This window comes from Vicia villosa, linkage group LG3 (genome assembly GCF_029867415.1).
Source record: "Vicia villosa cultivar HV-30 ecotype Madison, WI linkage group LG3, Vvil1.0, whole genome shotgun sequence".
Taxonomy (NCBI): Eukaryota; Viridiplantae; Streptophyta; class Magnoliopsida; order Fabales; family Fabaceae; genus Vicia; species Vicia villosa.
In genome coordinates, this window is record NC_081182.1 from 71,223,729 (window position 1) to 71,231,107 (window position 7,379).

A 7,379-nucleotide genomic window follows, 5' to 3' on the forward strand; every position below is an offset into this window, starting at 1 on the left:
AGTATTTATTAAACATGCCTCGACAAAAATAGTATAGTCGACTCAAACATACCTCAACAGAAATAGTGCAGTTGACTGGGCAACGTCGACTAACATGACAAGTATGGTTTTAAAGAATCTCAAGAACAGATCCACAAGATTATGATCATTATTTCCTCTAAACATGTCCAAAATCTCAAAAATGGCTTCGACTAAATAGTGGTCGACAAAGTTACTAATTATCTGAAACTTAGAATATTTTTAGAGATTCTAAGAGCAAACATAAGAAGAGGCATCTAAACAGCTAATAAACTAGATAATCTTGAAAGGCAGTTAGTGGTGCTAAATAGTTGTGAACGTGGGATAATTTTTTTTAGTAGTTTTTTTGGATACTGGCCTCGTGGGAGCGTTTCGGAAGGTCTAAACTGAAGGTTTTGACACGCATCCTTTTCGAAAAGTACAACTGTCATTATTGTAAAAAGATCTTTTAACATCGGAGGCAAAATACATTTTACCTCGACAAAAGAATCGAGGTAACAAAAGGCGTCATAAAAAGTAATGACTTAACACCTCGGTTTTTAAAACACTGAGGTAAAGATTTGTTATGGCATGGTTTGAACCCCCGTTTCTGCACTTTTATTATTAACAAAAACTAGCGCCTTTTTTATCTCGGTTTATCATAAAAACTGAGGGGTCATTAGTTTTTTTTTATAATAAAACTCGTTACAGTGTTTACAAAGAATATCACATTAATTGTCCATGAAGATCATATGTTGGATCTTCTATTCTTTAATATTCCAGGCAAGATCAAATATATGGATCCTCTTTTCTCAAAACAAAACAAAAGGATTTGTTAAAGGATATTCTCTACTGATCATCTTGCATGAGTTTGTTTCTGTTGAAAAAATGGGTAAGATAATTAATATCAATAATCAAAAATATTTTCTGTATAAATAAATATTTAATAGACCAAACCTTGAAATCAGTTGATTTTATGCTCTTGCAATCCATCGAAGAGAACTTTTCGAAGTTTCCTTATTTTTCAAGCGCTTCATAGGTTTCATTTAGATTTCCAATATCGTAAGAGAACTTATATAACGGACGTCCCTTAGATTTCACGCGGATCACTAATGGTGGATTCTTGAGCATTTATAACTCTTATATGGACGACAAAAATTTGTTTAAGGTCGTTGAAATGAAAATAGTGAAAGAAATATTTAACTATCATATCGGTTTTTAAAACAACCGAGGGGTTGGAGTAAAAAAATTCCAAAAATGATTACATTTTTTACCCAAAATATTAAAAATACATTGTATAAAACAAATCTTTACAAAATATCGGATTTTTTACCCAGAATATTAAAATTACAGCATGAGCATGTCACATACAATATTTGTTGCATACAATGTATTTTTAATATTTTGGGTAAACAAGGTAATCATTATTTGAAAAAAAATATTTTACTATAATATCAAAAATACATTGTTTACATTGTATTTTTAAAAAAAAAAAAAACAATCAAGGGGTTAAAGCATTTTTTTAAATGCTTACATTGTTTACCCAGAATATCAAAAATACATTGTATACAACAAATTTTCGCAGAATATCAAGATTGTTTATCCATAATATAAAAAATGCAGCATGTCCAAGTCCTATACAAGGTGGTAGAGATCCGTCTTGAATGTCAAACACGCCTTTACCAAGATTGATTATTGATGCTATGATTATCATTGCTTTTGCTAGCGTATACAGTTTGCATGCTTGGAATGCATCCAACTACTAATCAGGTGTTTGTTCCAAAAAATAGAAAATGTTTTTCAGCACTTGCAACTCATCAGTAAAGACTTTTAGGAAAAAATCATAGTTGTTCAAAACCTTAAACAACAACTACAACACCATTGTTTGAGATGGATTGCATAAGCTGAAAAAATATTTTGTTCAAGGTAGAAAAGCTTTTTTTTCTTCAGTTTTGTTATCCATCCTAAAAAAATGATGCATTCGACGGTGGAGCGGCTACAAATAAGATAGTATTAGGGTAAAATATGTCCAACGAGTGTTTTATAGTAAAATCTGATTATTTTATCTCTCAGTTTATCAAAGAAACCGAAGGGTTAAATCATTTACTTTATAGTTGTTAACAAATAAAAACATAAAGTGCATTAGCTAGGATTCAAAGCATGTGCTGAATGGTATATCACCATGGTGTTTATAAAACCCGAAGTAACAAGTTTTTTAAAAATATATATGGCGCGCATTGGAATAAAACCTCAGTTTTTTCTAGATGACGTGAAAGCGTTATCATGAAAAACGTTATTTGTTGTAGTGCGACGAGGGCAAATATTAATAGAATAGTATAAGTAGCAGACTCAAACATTGTAATCAAGCTTGCAAAATTTCATACATTTTCACTATAGAACTGAAATATCCAACCCCAAAAGCGAAACAGTTTGTGAGAACACATGTATGTGTCTGCGCCCTCTCTTTTCATTGTCATTTTGTTTCTTTAAATGAAAAATTTATCATTACCGTTGTCATGTCATTTATTACATTTTACATTTTTGTCTTTAATCAGAGCTCCGCTTTATTTTAGTTTTGTATTTATTTTGACTTCATACAAACAGTTGCATTCAATTCACGCACAGTAATTTCCGTACAATTATTTTGCACAAATTGCTTTAAAGACTTTTCGATTTAATCTCACCAGTACAATAAACTTGTGATTGTTTACCAAAAACATCTGTAAACAGAGTTGTCATGACTTTGCCTTAAAAATCACTTCGTCCTTCCAGACCTCGTGGTTTAGGGACTGTTAACAGTCATAACTTTTCCTTAAAAATACTTTGACCTTCCATGCCCCATTCTTGAGGGACCGTGAACCATCATGACTTTGTTTTAACTATCATTTCACCCTTGAAGATCTCATGCTTAAGAGGCTATGGACGTTGTGTCATAATTTAAGTTTACTTTGATATTATATTGCTATAAACATGATATCTATCGGGGGAAATTTTGAAACAGTTGATAATAACCACGTGAAAGGTGCGATCTAACATAACCAGTACGTAAATTCTATTCAAGAAAATGTATTATGTTAGGAGATCAAATCGACTTCATGACATGAAGTTGACTCGACCTTGAGCCATATAACAAATATGAAAAAGAGACATTATAATCTCAGACAAAGAGGAAGCAAAATTGTAAATGGTCATAAAAAAACATAACACGACAATCAGATATATTAAACCTAAATTAAATTAATGCCAGTATAAATATATAGATGAAAAAAATCAGAAGAGGATGAACACTCTTTTTCCATATCACTAACCCAAAAAGAACTCTGGTTTTACATATTGCTGCAGAGTCTCTCACATGAGACCATTTACAATGGTTGAAAAACTCAACACCCTCTTTTTCAACTCCCAACACTCCACATCATTTTCTCTTTCTTCCACCTAATAACTCAACACCCATTCAACTTTTACCCTCTCCAATGGTTTTTCATTCAACACCCTACCCCACCACTTTTTATTTTCATATTCTTATTTAAATTTTATTTTTATTTTTATGATTACATAAAATTACAATTATCGATTAAAATTAAATTAAAATAATAAATACTTAATAATTTATTTTTTAATTTTTTGTAATAAAAACAAAATTTATTTAAATAATTGGATACGATACAAATCATCTTAAATTAATTTAAAATACAACACACAATTAACGTAATTAGTACGTTTCAAATAATTTAAAATGCAATACAACACACAAGTAACGTAATTAGTACGATACAAATAATTTAAAATGCAATACAACACACAAATAATTCAATCACGGAACATTCCAAACTTTGTCCATATGTGCTTCACTAGATCAGCTTGCAATTCTTGATGAACATTTGGATCACGGAACTCTGATTTAGCACGCACATGATTTGCAAAAGCGGGTAACACCTCGGTCGAGTATGGTTGTGGTGCACTAGATCCACTTTCCTCAGATTGCTCAAAATCGGTCCAACGTTGAGAATATGAATCTCGTTCATCCTCAACAATCATATTATGTAATATGATGCATGACCTCATGATGATACCCAAATCAGCTATGTCCCACAAGCGAGCTGGTTCACGGATGATTTTAAATCGAGCTTGGAGCACTCCAAATGCACGTTCGATGTCCTTCCGACATCCCTCCTGAAATTTTGCAAATAATTTATCGGGTTCACTTTGAGGAAGTCTAATCGATTTGACGAAAGTTGGATAAGAAGGGTAGATACCATCAGCTAGATAGTATGCCATATTATATGGACGTTGATTCACAAAGAAATTCACACTTGGAGCCTTTCCCTGTTCCACGTCATCAAACACTGGTGACCGGTCTAGAACGTTTATATCGTTCAACGTTCCCGAACATCCAAAAAAGGCATGCCAGATCCATAGGTCATGAGATGCAACTGCTTCAAGAATAACTGTGGTGGTTCCCTTATCCCCTCTAGTAAACTGTCCTTCCCATGCTTTAGGACAATTTTTCCACTCCTAGTGCATGCAGTCAATACTCCCAATCATCCCTGGGAACCCCCGCATTTCACTAACATGCAGTATTCTTTGCAGGTCATCTTGGGTTGGTGCTCTCAGATACACTTGCTCGTACAAGCGTATGATTCCTTTACAGAATCTACGTAAGCACTCCAATGCTGTAGTACCTCCTATTTTGATGTACTCATCGACCGCATCTGCTGCAACACCATATGCTAACATTCGCATTGCTGTGGTACATTTTGCTAAGGGTGATATACCTTCTTTATTGGCTGCATCAACTCGCTGGGTGAAGTAGTTATCACTACTTGAAAGGTCCCCAACGATTCGAAGGAAAACATTTTTTTTCATCCGGTACCGACGAAGAAACATTGCATCGCCATATGTAGGCTCATTGGCAAAGTAGTCGTCAATTAGTCTTTGGTTTGCCGCTGCATGATCTCTATTGAGATATTTTCTACTACGAGGTGCATTATCTTCCGATATTTTGTTTCTACGCTCTCTAAATCGATTGACTATATAATTTTCTTCAATTTCACGATTTTGATTGTAGGCTGCGATATCAAAATGATATTGTGATGGATCCATTTTTTTGTGATATTGGAGGTAGATTGGATGGGATTTGGGATATTGGTACATAAATGGATGTATGAGTCCCTATATATAAATGGATGTGGGTGGTGGACCACTGACGGATTTGAAATAATTTATTGTATAGAGTTAATTATCAGATAAGGAATATATTGGATGTGGGTGGTGGACCACTGACGGATTTGAAATAATTTATTGTATAGAGTTAATTATCAGATAAGGAATATATTGGATGTGGGTGGTGGACCACTGACGGATTTGAAATAATTTATTGTATAGAGTTAATTATCAGATAAGGAATATATTGGATGTGGGTGGTGGACCACTGACGGATTTGAAATAATTTATTGTATAGAGTTAATTATCAGATAAGGAATATATTGGATGTGGGTGGTGGACCACTGACGGATTTGAAATAATTTATTGTATAGAGTTAATTATCAGATAAGGAATATATTGGATGTGGGTGGTGGACCACTGACGGATTTGAAATAATTTATTGTATAGAGTTAATTATCAGATAAGGAATAGATTCGACAATAATTAAAGCAAACACTACACAGGCATATTGAAACAACAATAATTAAAGCAAACACTACACTGACATATTGAAACAACAATAATTAAAGCAAACACTACACTGACATATTGAAACAACAATAATTAAAGCAAACACTACACTGACATATTGAAACAACAATAATTAAAGCAAACACTACACTGACATATTGAAACAACAATAATTAAAGCAAACACTACACTGACATATTGAAACAACAATAATTAAAGCAAACACTACACTGACATATTGAAACAACAATAATTAAAGCAAACACTACACTGACAAATACTTCATTGAAATTAATTATCAAACAGTTCTGCCTCCAACTTTTTCAACAGCTGGTTCTTCCGGTCATCTAGATGCTCTTCGGAAGTTAGCTTTAGATACATCTTCATTTTCTTGGTTTTAGTCTTTTCCAAGGCTATATTGTTAGCCTGCTGTTGCATCAAGGCTATGTTGTCCAATCGTTCAAGCTCTTTCGTCTTGAATTCTTTGTATTCAGCCCATTCTTTGTCCACCACCTCCGAGGCATATTCCTTGCTTTTCTTTTTACCCTTTTTTTTAGCTGCCTCCCTTCCTATAGGACGAGCACTGGATTCTACAGTGTTTGAGCCACATGCATCACTCTCGCGAGATCTCTTAGATCCACTACTTCCTGAGCCAATATTTCCTCCTACTTGACTAACATAACGTGGTTGATCACGGAGAGCGTGCCATTCTTCCATTAAAGTGAATCTAACATTCTTCCCACATGCATATAATTCCTGCGCTTTTGCCAAAACATCATTCTCCGACCAACCACTTCCTTGCATACGCTTAGCGCCATCATAAGCGCCAATCCATTTACCCAACACTTTGTTCATATAATTAAAACGGTTTCGGCATGCAGGTCCATCACGCGGAGGATCGAATGAGCAATGCTCATTACAATACTCAGCAATTTTACCCCAATATGTTTCACCTTTCTGGTTTCTCCCGACAACACTGCTTGTTCCAAATTTAATCCACCCACTAATTAGCACCAAATTTTGTTCAGTGTTCCATGCTGGTTGCTGAGTTTTCCTGCTCTTAGGAGTTGAATCCTCTGAATTTGGAGCGACTTCATTAGAAACTATCATGCCACCAATAGTTAGTTGTGTTGAAAACTCGGGAAATTCAGGTACACCACCACTTGGAAAATTTGCATTCGCCATTGTCACATAACCATTAAACGGGGGTGTTTGAGATGGATTTCTCGGCATAGATCCATAATATGGTTGAAAGTTTGGAACAGAGGATGACTGGTTGAAATTTGGTGGAAAACCAAAACTAGGTATGTTTTGAGGATGTTGGTTGGAAAATTGATTTGGATTTTGATAATAGTTGGGATTTTGATAATTGTTGGGATTTTGAAAATTGTTGGGATTTTGGTTAAATGGAAAATTAGCAGAATTTTGAGTGTTAAAATGATTATTGGGATCCATTTCACTAAAAAAAGACACTTAACTTAAAAAAAAACACTAATAGAAAGATAATAATAGAGAAAGATAGTGAAAAACTTGGTTTTTTTTTCTGTGTCCAAATCAAATGAACCAAGTCTCTATTTATAGAGAAAAAAAAATCATGAATTTTGGTATAAAAAAAAAAAATTAATTTGCAGCGAAATAATTGAGTTCAAAGTATTAAATGGATAAAAATCTGGTCAGCCAATCAGAAACAGCCACGTGGCTGCACT

General features: G+C 33.9%; 1 pseudogene; it reads right to left on the bottom strand.

The window, feature by feature from the left end:
- Positions 1 to 3,807: 3,807 nt before the first annotated feature.
- On the bottom strand, positions 3,808 to 7,169 carry LOC131656073 (uncharacterized; annotated as a pseudogene).
- Positions 7,170 to 7,379: the final 210 nt, after the last annotated feature.